Source organism: Cherax quadricarinatus, chromosome 16, assembly GCF_038502225.1.
Source record: "Cherax quadricarinatus isolate ZL_2023a chromosome 16, ASM3850222v1, whole genome shotgun sequence".
NCBI lineage: Eukaryota > Metazoa > Arthropoda > Malacostraca > Decapoda > Parastacidae > Cherax > Cherax quadricarinatus.
In genome coordinates, this window is record NC_091307.1 from 4,371,359 (window position 1) to 4,388,858 (window position 17,500).

Sequence of the window (17,500 nt, forward strand, 5' to 3'; positions counted from 1 at the left end):
CCCCTGTGGAACCCCGCTTGTCACAGGCGCCCACTCTCATACCTCGTCACGTACCATGACTCGTTGTTGCCTCCCTGTCAGGTATTCTCTGATCCATTGCAGTGCCTTTCCTGTTATACGTGCCTGATTCCCTAGCTTTTGCACTAATCTCTTGTAGGGAACTGTGTGGAAGGCCTTCTTGCGGTCCAAGAAAATGCAATCTACCCACCCATCTCTCTCGTGTCTTATTTCTGTGTGTGTGTGTGTGTGTGTGTGTGTGTGTGTGTGTGTGTGTGTGTGTGTGTGTGTGTGTGTGTGTGTGCGCGCGCGCGTCTATTTCTCTACCCGTCTGTCCTCGTTTGTGCCCGCATGTTTGTTTATATCTATGCAGGCTAGTCCTTTATACATGCATATAAGTGGCAACGTGCGAAAGAAACTTTAATCTTTGTCGTTGCAAGAGATTTAAAGCGACACTCTCAGAGCTGGAAAATATGTTGTGTGCACTTAATCTCTTATAAAACTCATAGGTGCATCCATGTATGCATTTGGTCACAAGCCCACTGGTAATCGCTCCATAAATTCTCTTTCCTCTGTCTGCCGGCTCAAGCGTCCCTTTGTTACTGACGCTTCTGAGGAATGTTATTTTACAGAAGTGGAAAACACTGAGGTGTTTTCCTTATGTGTTGCTGTTAGATGTATAAAATCTTTGCAAAAGAAAGATTATCATGATCATGTTTAGTACTAAACTCGCAGAGATCATTCAACATATAAAAGGGAAAAAAAGCAGAGTAATTCTCTTGAGTTAACGAAGGGACTGTCTGGCTTGTTTGGGCGTCCGAAACTTTTAAAGACACTTCAACAGTACGGTTAAAATGTAACTGCATTCTTAGAAATTTACAGCTGCAGCATGTCTAACTAATCAATCATTATTACATTGTGTTCAAGGAGAAGCAGTAAGTGCGTAGGGGTCGCACATCGCATGAGAAAGAGAGGTAGTCAGGGTTGATTTGAGAAAGGGGAAAATAGATTCAAATCCTCTGATCAAGAGCCTTTTATTAACATCAAGGCTTCCCCCCTCCCTTGTAGGAAATAAATTAAGTAATATGTTTATCCTACATTATGTATAATACATTTTATCTAGTGTGAAAGAAATGGTCAGAGGAGAACTTTATGTAAATATCCCCTTGTATTACTCTGCTAAAATAACCATACGAAAAAAAAAATGCCTTTTATCAAGCTCTCTACAATTATCCAAGATGTTTCACATATAACCGGAAGTATTTCGTCTCTGTTGCGAAGGATAATGTTTGTATAAATCATTTATAAATAAAATACGCTGGAGAACCAATAGCACAGTCCTCCCCCACCCGAGTGGCTCGACTATGACCCAGGGAAACAAACGTCCTCAGGTCGCTTTTATTAAGTCGGTCTGGAAGCTAATTAAGCATTGGGTGTGTTGAGCTCGTTCCCAGAGGCAAAGTTGAGTACGGAAATAATATCTCCAAAGACGAAATTATTTACCTAGTCTAAAATTCTTTTTCTTTTTATCTGTATATTTGCAGAAATGCTTTAATAAAAGTTCCAAAGAGGAGAATGAAAAGTACACATCACGCCCTCAGTAGTGGTGTATAAAAGAATAAATACAGAATGAAATAGTAGAAGCTGCATTCTCTGCAGTATATTAATATTGTTGCAATGTATTTCATGAAGTGCTGGACCTTTGTTGGTCATTCAGCTGAAGGAGTAATGAAGGCGTTCTCTCTTCTCTCTTCTCGTCACTATTTCTTACCTGACAGCCTGTTTGTGATCGCTAGTACAGTTATAATTTACTCTTCATAATACGATAAACTGAGTAATAAACTCTCGAAACATTAAGTATCACAGCGTGCACAAATACATCCGCAGACAAACGCAGAAGATGGAGCTTGTTGCATCGAATAAATTTAAAGGGTATGCTACGAGTGTTTCTCATCATGATGTTTATGAGCATACTTGAAGTGCTTGCTGCAACCACTTATCAGGAACACCGATATTTCTACAGAGGAAAAGCATTCCTGTGATGAATTACTGCTGCCGAAACAGGAATAACGTCAGAACTTATGTGGCACATTTTCTACTGCATTTTCTTCCTGGCACTTATTCTAGATATGCATCAAAATGTGTTCTCAGGTCATTGCGTGCACAGTTACAGGGCTCTCCTTTCCTACCTGTTTAATGTTAGTTTTAGTTGAAGCGAGAGAGAGAGAATTGCACAAAAGTTATTCTGATCTCTAGTTACAGGAAACTGCGAATAACGGTAGATTATAGCTCAGTGGTTGAGTGTTCGGTTCATGAATGAAGAACCCACGTCGGTATCATAAGAATTTAGATTATGGGAAAGACTCTTTACACCTGTTGCTCCTGTTTACCTAACGGTAAATAGATATCTGGTTGCTAGCCAACTGTTGTGTGTCTTATCATGGGAAGTGATAGTATACGATAGATCAAATTAGGATTTTAAATGAAATGTGGTAGGATAGCTCCTTAATCTTAGATTCAACAGAGTGAAAAAAAGTATCACCTGCAGAAATATATTCTCAGCCTCTGGAACTCCTCCATGACGCCGAAGAATCGTGCCAGCACGTATTTGGCGTCGAGCTGCTCAGAGAGGCTTTCACAACTCTTGTCTAGCCTAACAACCCCTGCAAGGAACCCGTTTGCTCTGATACGTCTACTTGAAACTGGAGTCCTGACCGCCCTCACTCAGACCCCTGGGCCATGACATAGTGATATAGAGGTTGTGTGATGTATGAAAGGTATTTTTTGTTAAGTGGATTGGTGTGTGGCAAGGGTGTGTGGTGTGGGGGTGTGGGAGGTGTGGCGAGGGTGTGAAGTGTTTGGAGAGCGTAAGGTATGGGGAGAGTGTATGGAGGGTGTGTGTATAGTGTAAAGAGGGGGGGGATGTATGAAGAATGAATCCTAGCAAGTTTATTCAGGTACAGATACACATAAATACAGTTATATAAATTATCATACATAGCAGTATATGTGTAGATTACCTAGGATAACCCCAAAAAGTCAAAGTGACTTTTTTCCATTGTAAGAGCAGGGTGCGTCATGTGTGGAGCACTATTACCGTTCACACAGACATCCGGACAAAGAGTACGGTACGTGGTGAAACACAAACTTATTTACAATAATAATTTTTAAACTAGGCCAGGAAAGTCGAGCAAAACTGCGTAGCCTAAATAAAGCGCCCACATGACCGCAGGAACGCACGGAACAGGAAAAGGTGGCGCATAATGATCACATCTAAAAAGTTAGGTGGGGAATTTAGCTCGAAACTTTGCGTGTAATTTGCCCCTTAAGATAGCTTTAGTGTTAATTGGATGCATTTCCAGGAGATAAGATTAAATTTCCATTTTATATTCAAATTTAGTGGAGTAATGGGTTGGGGGCAGAGCCACAACACTGCAACAGTATTTAAGCATCTCGTGAGACGTGGACTGGCTACAGTAATTTACGCAGCTAGAAATCTTGCAACCGCTGGGGTTTTGGCCGAAACATACACATAATAGCAAGTATTCTATAATTATAATTGATAATAGACGAATTACTAATTGATACATTACATAAAACATTTTTTCACTTGTTTGATAAATTAATAAATATTTCTTTATTCCTGCACATGTTAATAGTTGTACGTTTAAGCAAACAGGTTTGTGAAGGGTGTAATGCAAATTTACTGTTTTAAACTGAAGTAATACTTTTGGCACAGAACTCGGCACTGCTTAAATTTAAACTAATTGTGTTAAGGTTTTATTATTATTAATTATTATTATTAGTATTGTTATATATTGATAGGAAGTCCTAACAAGGGTCTTATACCACCTTGGGAATGGGAAATAATTAGGTTGGATCCAGGAAAAGGAAGGTACAATTTATAGAAACTAGAGCACTAGAGGAATCTTCATAGAGTACTGGTTATTTCTGCTATACAAGAAGAGAGAGAGAGGGGGAATGAGAAAGGGAAAGGAGGGACAAAGGGAGAGAGAGAGAGAGAGAGAGAGAGAGAGAGAGAGAGAGAGAGAGAGAGAGACCCAGAGAGTGTGTACACTCACCTAGATGTACTCACCTAGTTGTGGTTGCAGGGGTCGAGTCACAGTTCCTGGCCCCTCCTCTTCACTGGTCGCTACTAAGTCACTCTTCCTGCTCCATAAGCTTTATCATATCTATTCTTAAAGCTATGTATGGATCCTGCCTCCACTACATCACTTCCTAGACTATTCCACTTCCTGGCAACTCTGTGAATGAAGAAATGCTTCCTAACATCCCTGTGATTCATCTGCGTCTTCAGCTTCCAACTGTGACCCCTTATTGCTGTGTCCCATCTCTGGAACATCCTGTCTCTGTCCACCTTGTCGATTCCACTCAGTATTTTATATGGCGTTATCAAATCCCCCTTATCTCTCATGTTTTCCAGTGTCGTCAGGTCTATACCACTTAGCTCCGGGACCAGTCTTGTTGCAAACCTTTGCACTTTCTCTTGTTTTCTTACGTGCTTGTCTAGGTGTGGGTTCCAAACTGGTGCTGCATACTCCAATATGGGCCTAACGTACACAGTGTACAGGGTCCTGAACGGTTTCTTATTAAGATGTCGGAATGCTGTTCTTAGGTTTGCTAGGCGCCCATATGCTGCAGCAGTTACTTGGTTGATGTGCGCCTCAGATGTGCCTGGTGTTAAACAACATCAAGATCCTTTTCCTTGAGTGAGGTTTGTAGTCACTGGCCCTCCCATCCCCCTAGAATGTACTCCGTCCACGAGCTTCATGACTTTGCACTTGGGGTTGAACTCCAGGAGCTAGATGCTGGACCAGGCCTGCAGCCTGTCCAGATCCCTTTGTAGTTATGCCTGGTCCTCGTCCGATTGAATTCTTCTCGCCAATTTCACATCTGCGAACAGGGATACTTTGGAGTCTATTCCTTCCATCATGTCGTTCACAAATACCAGAAACAGCACCGGTCCTAGGACTGACCCCTATGGAACCCTGGTCGTTACAGGTGCCCACTCTGACACCTCGCCACGTACCATGACTCTCTGTTTTCCTGACAGGTGTTCCCTGATCCATTGTAGTGCCTTCCCTGTTATTCCTGCCTGGTCCTCCAGCTTTCGCACTAATCTCTTGTGTGGAACTGTGTCAAATGCCTTCTTACAATCCAAGAAAATGAAATCTACCCACCTGTCTCTCTCTTGTCTTACTACTGTCACCATGCCATAGAGCTCCACAGGATTTCTCGTCTCTGAAACCATGCTGCCTGTCGTTAAGCTCATTCCTTTCTAAGTGCGCCATCACTCTTTTCCTGATAATCTTCTTCATGACCTTGCATACTATACATGTCAGTGACACTGGTCTGTAGTTTAATGTTTCGTGTCTGTCTCCTTTTTTAAAAACTGGGACTAGATTTGCTGTCTTCCATACCTCTGGAAGTCGCCCTGTTTCGATAGATATGTTGAAGATTGTTGTTTGTGGCACACATTGCGCCCCTGCTCCCTCTCCCAGGACCCATGGAGAGATGTTATCCAGCCCCAGCAACTTTGAGGTATCTAGCTCGCTCAGGAGCCTCTTCACTTCTTCCTCGGTTGTATGTATTGTGTCCAACACTTGATGGTGTACTCCGCCTCTCCGTCTTTCTAGAGTCCTTTCTTTCTCCTCTGTGAACACTTCTTTGAATCTCATGTTAAGCTCATCACATACTTAGCGGTCGTTTCTTGTGATCTCCCCTCCTTCGTCAGCCTGATTACCTGGCCCTTGACTGTGTGTGTGTGTGTGTGTGTGTGTGTGTGTGTGTGTGTGTGTGTGTGTGTGTGTGGTGTGTGTGTGTGTGTGTGTGTGTGAGAGAGAGAGAGAGAGAGAGAGAGAGAGAGAGAGAGAGAGAGAGAGAGAGAGAGAGAGAGAGAGAGAGTAAGAGGGGCTGGGGCAAGTCTTAACTCCTTGCCATAATCCTACAAAAAGTTTAGCTCCAACCTGTATTGTGCTGGTGACAGGGAAACTCAGTGATGCAGCAATGACCTTGGTATAAAAATACTGATGAAGTTTTTCAAAAAACTAGTATCATATTGTTTATGACATAAGAATGAAGTCATCAAGTAGTACTCAATGGAGTGAGGTAAAATGTTTATATATATATATATATATATATATATATATATATATATATATATATATATATATATATATATATATAATATATATCACTCGAGAGTAACAAATAACGAAGGTAACGTGACACACAAAGTAGATTAAACTACAACTGAAATTGAAAGCAATATGTTTGTTTTATTAAGCAAGGTTTACATAAAACTTACATTCGAAAAACGTTGACGTGTAATAATGGTCATGTTAAAATTATGTACTGAAAACTGCCTTTATACCAGCGCCATTGACTCATTCACAACAATGTACATTGAATTATAATGGCAGCCGATTAGCGCCGAGCTGAGGGATTATAAACTTTGTCCTGCCAATCATACAAATTTAATCATGCAGGAGAATTTTTTTTCCCAATAACTAACCAGCGAATGCTTTTTAGGTCACAGAATTCGCGAAATAAAGACAGGAATGTTGTTTATTTTGACATTAAATGGGATTTGTTGCTTCGGCTACGTTATGGGGATGGGGGTCACGCGTAGTGCCAATGTTATTAATGGCATTTTTGTTTTATCAAATTACCATGTTTCGCACACACCGCTTGTTATTAATGTTCAACGTTATGGCCCGTATGTGAAGAACATAGAATTTCTGTTTACATATGGGAAAAGAAGATTGATATTTTATAAATGCTCATAGCGTGGTGCTTAACATGTAAAGAATACAGTCTGATGGTTCACACATAAGCAATTGCATGATTCGCACAAGAAAGGTATCATCGTGTTTATATACATATATATATATATATATACATTATATATATTATATATATTTATATATATATATAATATATATATATATATATATATATATATATATATATATATATATCTATATATATATATATATATATATATATATATATATGCAAAACAACCACTCTGAAAGAATAGAGAAATTCCAAGCGCTTTCGTGACTGCTCACATTATCAAGGATAGTTCCTTGATAATGTGAGTAGTCACGAAAGTGCTTGGAATTTCTCTATTCTTTCAGAGTGGTTGTTTTGCATATTCTGAAATCACCTGTTTACTATGATCTTATTGCATATATATATATATATATATATATATATATATATATATATATATATATATATATATTTGTAAAAGTCTCCAACAAGCGATATAAGATGCAAAACAACCACGGTGGGAATTAAATGATAACTCTAGGCTTTTCATTTTGTAATTAGCACATTAGGAGTTTGCACTGTTACAGAAAAGAGGACGATGTGTTGATTACCAACACGAAAGGCCTAGAGCTATCATTCAACTCTCCCATTGGGTGTTTTGCATGTTATACATGGTATGTTTTACTTTAGCAAGTTAAATCATGTTGTAATTAGAATTTCAAACATTACGATTAAGAGATATCATTTTACAGTAGTATCTTAATATTGCAAAATATTTTTAGAGCCCGAAGATGGATGAAGAAGTATCCGAAATGTCAATAACTCGGATATTCCAGGTATTCTTGACAGCTTTGGTCTTGCTTTTTGTGAAGATTTGTTTCTCGTGTGGAACCTCTAATGCTGATGTAGATTTGTGTGTGTGTGTGTGTGTGTGTGTGTGTGTGTGTGTGTGTGTGTGTGTGTGTGTGTGTACTCACCTATTTGTACTCACCTATTTGTGGTTGCAGGGGTCGAGTCACAGCTCCTGGCCCCGCCTCTTCGCTGATTGCTACTAGGTCCTCTCTCTCCCTGCCCCATGAGCTCTATCATACCTCGCCTTAAAACTATGTATGGTTCCTGCCTCCACCACATCACTTTCTAGGCTATTCCATGGCCTGACTACTCTATGACTGAAGAAATACTTCCTAACATCCCTTTGATTCATCTGAGTCTTCAACTTCCAATTGTGACCTCTTGTGTCTGTGTCCCATCTCTGGAACATCCCGTCTGTGTCCACCTCGTCTATTCCGCGCAGTATTTTATATGTCGTTATCATGTCTCCCCTGACCCTCCTGGCCTCCAGTGTCGTCAGGCCGATTTCCCTCAACCTTTCTTCATAGGACAATCCCCGTAGCTCTGGGACTAGTCTTGTTGCAAACCTTTGCACTTTCTCTAATTTCTTGACGTGCTTGACTAGGTGTGGATTCCAAACTGGTGCTGCATACTCCAGTATGGGCCTGACGTAGATGGTGTACAGAGTCTTAAACGAATCCTTACTGAGGTATCGGAACGCTATCCGTAGGTTTGCCAGGCGCCTGTATGCTGCAGCAGTTATCTGATTGATGTGCGCCTCAGGAGATATGCTCGGTGTTATACTCACCCCCAGATCTTTTTCCTTGAGTGAGGTTTGCAGTCTTTGGCCATCTAAACTATATTGTGTCTGCGGTCTTCTTTGCCCTTCCCCAATCTTCATGACTTTGCATTTGGCAGGGTTAAATTCAAGGAGCCAGTTGCTGGACCAGGCTTGTAGCCTGTCCAGATCTCTTTGTAGTCCTGCCTGATCCTCGTCCGATTCGACTCTTCTCATTAACTTCACATCGTCTGCAAACAAGGACACTTCTGAGTCTATCCCTTCCGTTATGTCGTTCACGTATACCAAGAACAGCACAGGTCCTAGGACTGACCCCTGTGGAACCCCGCTTGTCACAGGCGCCCACTCTGACACCTCGTCGCGTACCATGACTCGTTGTTTCCTCCCTGTCAGATATTCTCTGATCCATTGCAGTGCCTTTCCTGTTATGTGTGCCTGGTCCTCTAGCTTTTGCAGTAACCTCTTGTGAGGAACTGTGTCGAAAGCCTTCTTGCAGTGTGTGTGTGTGTGTGTGTGTGTGTGAGAGAGAGTGAGTTACCATTTTGTTCTAGGCACTTGTAGATTAGACACTAGGCCTGTTGTATATGCGTGAGAGAGAGAGAGAGAGAGAGAGAGAGAGAGAGAGAGAGAGAGAGAGAGAGAGAGAGAGAAAGAGAGAGAAAGAGAGAGAAAGAGAGAGAGAGAGAGAGAGAGAGAGAGAGAAAGAGAGAGAAAAAGAGAGAAAGAGAGAGAGAGAGAGAGAGAGAGAGAGAGAGAGAGAGAGAAAGAGAGAGAGAGAGAGAGAAAGAGAGAGTGAGAGTGAGAGAGAGTGAGAATGTGTGTCACACACATTTGGTAAAGCTTTGAATCCTGTAGTGATATATTCTGTTTGAGTGATGATTTCTGCTTGAGTTATATGAAGTATAATTTGAGTGTATTTAAAAAAATCGCTAAAATAAAATTGACAGATTTGGAATTAAATACTCACTGAGGTTTGTCGAGAATCTAAGATGCAGAGTGTTCCCTTTCTGGAACGCCACGCTAAGGAGCTAGAACAGAATGAAGAAAGACTATCATTGTTTTGATAAGAAAATAAACGAAATTCAAGAAAAGATAAAAAGTAAAATCGACGAAGATACAACGAAAAGGGGTAAAAATAACAAGCGAGAGAATGCTCACATTTCGTGGAGGTGTCAGATAACATTGTCAACAGCCAGGGTCGATGTGATCAACAATAGGAGTTCACCAATACTCACAATCGATGACATTAATACATTTAACACCCAGGAACCCATCATCGATCCACGGCTTCACCCTTTGGTCCGAACTCATTCCGAACACCGCGAGGCTCCGGTGTCCCATCTCATTATCAGCCGATGCAACGATTTCCGATAACACATAGGATCTACGTCTGGGTTATCAGATTTATTCCATTACCTGCTTCCTCTCAATTTTTTAATGCGAATAACATTATTTTCCTTTTAGATCATTTTCTGTCCGAGAAACTGTGTGCATATAAGAGCCGAGTGTACAGTTAATAATTTGGAAAACTCACCAAGTTTTAACGTAATCAGAGCTTCAAAGTGTTCTTTTCCTCTAAATTTTCCCTGCATTACGAAACATCAGTGTCATAATTCTTAAGTAAACATGTGTCTTTAGTGGGGGGGGGGGCTTTAAGCAAGCTGAGGGTTCGTAATCAAATATTTGTAGCTATCTTCCCCTTCCTCTCAAAAAATCTGATCACTCCCACCTTTTTCATTTCTCATGTGTTGTATGATCTTTATTGGTTTAGGGTTTCCCATGAATTTATTATTGATAAAAAGGCCCCAAATTATTATTATTATAATCAAAAAGAAGCGCTAAGCCACAAGGGCTGAAAGGCCCCAAAAATTCAGGCGATAAAAGAGTATTATTTACTCACAGTAATAGTAACTTATAACACAAGTGCAACGAATGCGACATTTTATGGTGGCAACGTTTCGATTTCCAGGAGCTTTGTCAAGCCGTTACCCCTTGACAAAGGTCCTGAAGAACTTAATGTGCCCTTTTACCTAAAATATTTTCTGTAATTCTACCAACATTATTACAACTGTTGTAACATCCACGGAGAAGTGCTGAATATTAACTAAAAATAAAATTACGTAGATTATATTCAGTATTAAGTTGTGCACAGATCAGAGCCAGAGCTGCCTCCGCTAATCTCCTTACCAAACTTGGTGGACATCGGTGTATTGAATTAGTATTGGCCAAGCAAGTTCACCAGCGACTACCTCTAACGTCTTCAACATACCGGAATTAGTGGGCAACGTGTAGGACTAGAGTGCTGCTCCCCTTAGCCTCGCTCAACTCACAACTGCCTCTCTACTGGCAACTCATAGTTTTCGTTAGCTAGTGGTTTCTTAAACTCCCTCCTCAACTCATCTGAGACAACCGAGGTGAACGAAATACGAGCTTATTCATTCTGAATTTAAATTGAGAAGAGACAGATGTAAATTTATTTGTTCAGAAGACAAAAATTAGAGTACTTAATTTATGCAAGATGAGGCGGATGGAGCCAAATATGAGCCAAAAAACTTAGACTGGCTGCAATATTGCTTCCTATTAACGTGCTTGCACTGTGTGTTGCTGACACGCATCTAAATATTTGCCTTTATTGCAAGCTACTATTGTGTATCTTTCCAAACTCTTGTATCATGTAATGACAGACGGATATCTAATTTTTCACTGAGTACACGCTCGCTTTCTTGAAATAAAAATGAGACTGCAATTTTTGATGTGACAATTTTTCCCGAGAGATTTGTAAATATCCATAGTAGTGAAAAGCAATGTGTTGCTTCATGGGAAGCGATCTTTATACTCTCAATATACTGAAAAAAAAACATAAATACATCTCTCAAAAATTTTTAATGGCTTCCCTACCGCATACTTTATACTGATTTTATTTACAAGTTGCTAGTACTGTTTGCATGAATAATCTGCTTTCTTCGAGTTATTTTCTCACCGGCTGCTCATTTCAAAATTTTGTTGCAAAATACAGAGCACTTCATTATTTTCGAAGTGTAAATAGGTAACGATAATACAGCTTGGTTATCCTCCCAACAATATCCGCTACAAAAATAATCATTATTTCCTCTGAAGCAACACAAGTATAATGCCTGGGGGAGATGTGAATGTTGTCAGCACAACGTTAAATTAAGCCACAAATATTGTACTCCACTGAGAGAACACGTCGTTGCCTACAAACAACACGGGACTTGACAAAGAAAAAATACCATATTCCGCATTATTATATTTACAAAAAACGATAAGCCCGCATGATCCCCGAGCTCTGCCCGTCTTACGTTAAATAGAGAGAAGACCAGTGCGAAAGAATATGCCAGAACTGGTTGAAAACAGCAAGGTAAAAAAATTAAGCCGAATAGCCTCGCAGGGGAACAAGGGATTTGTCTGAGTTTGATCCTCGAAGTCCCTCGAAGGTAACCCTAAACGTACCTAAACGACAATGCAGAACTTGTAGGAAAGAGGAAAAATGTTTTTCCAGAAGAGAGTGTAAAGGTAACTTGTATGATTTAGTAATTATTATTATTATAATCGAAAAGAAGCGCTAAGCCACAAGGACTATACAGCGCTGCACTATGATTTAGTAAGATTAGCCACTTTTGGTGATATTGAAAAAATAATCATATACACATACGGTTCGTTTGTATTTGTTTTACATAATTATATCCCAGTAGTTCAACATACAGGTTATACATTAATTTCCTGATCCGAATCTAAACTATCTGAAAACCAGGTTTTCCTCTCCAGACGACATATTTAGTTTTTTTTTTTCATGATTTTTTCAAGTTTTGGCAAAATCGTTTTTTTTTTTTATTTTTTTTTTTTGTTTAACAAGATGAGGATACTGGCTAACGTTCTCTCGTATCTTTTTTACGTCACCACAGTTATTGAAATTTTACATTTTTCTGCCAAGGTTGATATAACCGAAGGGGTTCCTTTAAATGAATGCCTTATTTTTGTTACAATTTTACCTTCCTCCAAAGTTTTCATTTAGAACTTTAGATCGCATTATTTGATCAGCTCCAAATTTCCAACGCTTGTGTACAATAACTTGGGAAAGGTTCCCTCTGGTCTGTTTTATGTAGACGATTTACTATACTGGTTTTCTTGTAATAACTTGAGAAAGCCTTCCTTATCTGCTGCAGACTTTCAACACTAGTGTATCCAAATTAATAGTTGAAATTAAGTAATAAAAAGACAATACCGTGACACAATACCGCCCACAAACTTAAGATGACGTTTCAGTCCGACTTGGACCATAAACTAGTCACACAGAAGGGTTATTTTTGCAAAGTTGAGATCGTTACTGATTATTATAATCATGGGGGAGCGCTAACCCCGTAGGATTATACAGCACATGTGGGGGGGGATGGGAGGCATTCAGGCTCAATTCAGAAAACTGGAGCACAGATCCAATTCCCTAGATCAAGAGCCCCTCACCAGCGTCAAGGAACCTCCCTTGAGGGGATCGTTACTGGAGAGTGGCAGTTCTAATTCGCAAATATAGCTTTTGAATTAGTGGGAATAATTTTTTTGGTGTTCCTCGTCTGAACAGCTGCATTGTGCAGATGAAAAAATGACTAATTTCCTAACATTGGATATAAATTTGGAATTGTTGGATTCGAAGCATTAACTAGAGAAAGACTTCTTATCGGTTTCAATCTTTCAATGTTGGTGGGTTTTCCAAAAATAAAGAAAGGTTCATGTTGATGTGGGCTGGTTTCAGAGCATTAACTTGAGAAAACATTTTATCGGATTCAGTTCCTGAAATGGTTAAGTAGAGAAAAGTTTTGGATTAATTTTGAGCAGTGAGTTTCAGGAGATAATTTGTGAATGCTATTTGTGATCAATCTGATACCTTAACAATGATGTACTTAACTTAGAAACTTTAAATTCTTATTAAACTGAGTATGTGTCAATTTGCAAAATTTTACTTCGATCCCTCAGGTCTTTTTATTTTTTTTTTTTTTTTTTTTTTTTTTTTTTTTTTTTTTTTTTTTTGGAGGGGGAGTCGCTCATAGGAATGATATAGGCATAGTTAATGAAATTATATAATTTTTCTGTCACTTTTCCTTCCTCCAATGTTTTCGTTTAGAACTTGAAAACAATACCTCCGACTGACCTCAAATCATCAACGCTTGTTACATAACTAGTTTAAAATTCAAGGAATTATTGGAATGAGCAGGTGCCTATTTGTCCGACTTGGGCCATTAACTATTGTGAATATTATTATAATCAAACAAAGCTAATCGGCTACAAACTTTCATTGCTAATTACTTAGAAATGCAACCTCTGAGCGGCTTCGAACTAAAAGTGTCGTAATATTTTGGGATTTTTGTCTTTGTGCAATAACTAGAGAATGTCTCCTCTGACTAGATTTAAACTTTTAAAGTTAGTGTATTTTAATGGAAGGTTTGAATTGGTTTGAGGCTGTATAGGGGCCATTTTGTCATTTTTATTCAAGAAAATTGGGAAGCGAGTTTCTATGCTATAACTGATAAATGCCTCTTCTGAGTCATTTGTAATCTTGAATGTTGACATTTAACTGCGTTATAAACCGATGCTGTATTCTGCTCTAATTATGCTGCGTGCACTTAAGTAGACAGGGCCTAGACATATTTGGTTCTTACTCTAGTCAAAGTTTGGCTAAAATGATGTGAATAAAATTGGCTTTTCAATTTACTATACGTTATGCATACTATTTTAAAAATAAAGATTTTGATTTTTTTTCGCAAATCGCTACGGGTTGATCTGATAAACTGATCAAATGGAGTGAGGGAATATGTTGATGAACGCCATGAAATGGAAATTAGAGAAAACGAAATCAGTCCACATAAAGAATATAGTGTAACTGTATTGAGAGAGAGAGAGAGAGAGAGAGAGAGAGAGAGAGAGAGAGAGAGAGAGAGAGAGAGAGAGCAAGCAATAAAAATGCTTTCAAATGAGCTGATGTAGGTAACAGCTCTTAGCTTGCCAATAAAGTTAGGAATTCTTAACCTGTAAATAGCTTGTCAATAAAGCTAGGGATCCTTAACCTTGTCAAACCCTGTGTAAAAGAGAGAGAGAGAGAGAGAGAGAGAGAGAGAGAGAGAGAGACTGCTTGACAGAGTAGAGAACAGAGCAAGACGTCTCATCTCTCGCCTGGACCCATCCTGGATAGATCTGTCATTTCAGCAGAGCCTTCAACATAGGAGGGATGTGGGTGGCCTTACTGTTATATACAAGGCCAATATTGTCAAAATACCACACTTGGATCCACTTCGAGGACAGCGTGAAACAAGCTTTTATGCCACAAGACGGGCAGAAAGCAGCAACTTCACTCTGGCTGTACCCTTCTCCAGAACATCACTCCATCTGAGATCATACATACCCAGGATGACTCGAGTATGGAACACATTCGTACAGCATAATGATGTCAACGAGATAACGTCAGTTGATCAAATGAAAATGCTGGCCCACAGATGGCTCCAACTTCATCCTGTTCCCTACTTTTATGTCTCATAACAATAAAAATGCTTTCAAATGAGCTGATGTAGGTAACAGCTCTTAGCTTGCCAATAAAGTTAGGAATCCTTAACCTGTAAATAGCTGTCAATAAAGCTAGGGATCCTTAACCTTGTCAAACCCTGTGTAAAAGAGAGAGAGAGAGAGAGAGAGAGAGAGAGAGAGAGAGAGAGAGAGAGAGAGAGAGAGAGAGAGAGAGAGAGAGAGAGAGAGAGAGAGGCAAGTAATAATTGAGTGTTACTGTTTCAGTTTTATAACTGTAGTGTAAAGTACACCTCTGGCAAGACAGTGATGGAGTGAATGATGAAAGTTTTTCTCTTTCAGGCCGCCTTACCTTGGTGGGAATCGGCCGATGTGTTAATATTATAATAAAAAATAATAGACTAAAATTGCATTATGAAGCGGCTGTGGTACCCACACCTTAAAAAAGTGGATAAGTTAGAAAAGGTCCAAAGAGCTATAAAATGGGAATCAGAGCTAAAATATACGCGCTGTAGTGAAAAGCTGAAAACAATGAAGATGCTAAAGCTGCTGATATGAAGCTAAAGAGGTGACATTTAGCTACATATAAGGTCCTAAAAGAACATGACATAATAAAGATAACATCTTAACACCTATAGCAGGAAAAACAAGAGGCCACAGTCGTTCACTGAGAAAAAGTGGGTTGTAGTCTATGGAACACCATAGTACTACTTCTATAGCTATGTATCGGTGATTACACAGATTCATACATTCAAAGTTTATTCTCTATGTATGCGTACGCATGCACGCACATGCAATGTTTTTTTGCATCCATATGAGAAGCAAAAATTGAACACGCTAAGCAAACACCTATTTATTGGGATCGGTAGCAGGTATAACAGATTTCTTCATTTCCTGCGTAGTGGGCACTTGCTACCTTGGCTGTGCATCTAATGTTGTCCTAGATCCACGACTTAATACACTGGCCAGCACTGATTTCATTTCCCCTTGAAAAGCAGGTTTTTCTAATATGGAACTCTGAACTTAAGTTTACTCCAATACGTACAGTTTCTGTGAAACAGATCCCCACGGTGAACGATTACACGGAGACATAGCCATCATGAAGAAAATATTTACGAGGGAATTCCAATGATCATTATCATGGCTAATTAGTGCTAGACACTGCTTGAAAACAGTGATTTAAATGTCTGAAAGTGTGTGGTAATTTATTTTAGCTTTCTTGACGTAAATTAATTTTTTATACGTATAAGAAATATTTGTTTGCGCAATTATTATAATCCCGGGGGAGCTCTAAACCCGTAGGATTATACAGCGTATGTGGGGGGGGATGGAAGGTATTCAGGCTCAGTTCAGGGAACCGGAACACAGATCTAATTTCCTAGATCAAGAGCCCCTCACCAGCGTCAAGGAATCTCCCTTGAGGGGTTTGTTTGTGCAAACGCCACACTTATTATCTATACATATTATAATACTTGTGTTTGTTAGGTCAGATATATCATGTGGTTCTTCAACCTTGATTTGCCAAAAATTAATCATAAGCTTTTAAAGAAAGCTTTTTCTGATAAATAAACCAGCTCAGATTCGTGAGCAGCGCGTCAAAGTTAGCTTAAAACAATCAATTTGGTTTCTGAACTGGATAAAAATGTAAAAATTTGTTGGCATATAGATAACTTTGTATCTCTCGTTGTATATTCGCTGAGATTACTTTTAGTACCTGTTATATGGGTTAAGCATTCTTGCCAGATAGTTTTCGATTCACCCAACGATCTGTGCTAATGACCCTCTTGTAGTCAAAGCACCTAAACGAGAAAGAGGCGGCAGCAGCAGCTTGCTGCAGAGGAGATATGAGGTCCCACTCTTTCATCCTGTTATCCATCCTCTGTAAATGCACAACCGTTATCTCCTCTTCCCCTATTTTTTTTAAGAACTTTCCCCTCCCTCTCTCTCTCTCTCTCTCTCTCTCTCTCTCTCTCTCTCTATCTCTCTCCAGTTAAAACCGAAACCCCCCCCCAAAAAAACACATTCTCGCCCAGATTTTTGCTATTGTTTCGTTGTCTGTATTTTTTTCCTTCCCTGTTTGCCCATTCTTCTTTTTACCCACTTTGTCTTATATTTAGCTTACTTCTGATTTACTTCCATTTCCTTTTCTCTTTCCTCTCCATCCCTCGCCTACACTTCACCTCTGTCCTGCACATATTCTTTCTCTTCTTCCTTCCCTCATTCCTTGTACCCATCCTTCCCTTCCTCCTCTTCCTTCTAGTCTCCACCAGGATGCTCTCAAGCCATTATGTATCTAACCTTTAGATGGTGTAATAAATCTTTATATTGTATCACGTTGCATGGCCGAGGGGAGAGGAAGGGCAGATACAGGATTGATGGGCCTGGCGAACGAAGGGCTCAACCTGCCAGACACTGAACGAGAACGAGGGGTGCCAGGAAGCTGCCTCACGCTCTTCGAACGAGACAGGAAGCCGCTTCACGCATGTCGAACGAGACAGGAAGCTGCTTCACGAAATTCAAACGAAACAATAGGCTATTTCACGCGCGTCG

General features: G+C 39.7%; 1 long non-coding RNA gene across 1 annotated transcript in view; it reads right to left on the reverse strand.

Moving 5' to 3' along the window:
* Window positions 1-17,500, reverse strand: part of LOC138852793 (uncharacterized) — a 169,922-nt gene that overhangs the window by 37,447 nt on the left and 114,975 nt on the right. Inside the window, exon 2 of the long non-coding RNA XR_011392084.1 lies at window positions 9,393-9,453. This is a non-coding gene — a long non-coding RNA (uncharacterized lncRNA). The remainder of the gene's footprint in view (window positions 1-9,392; window positions 9,454-17,500) is intronic.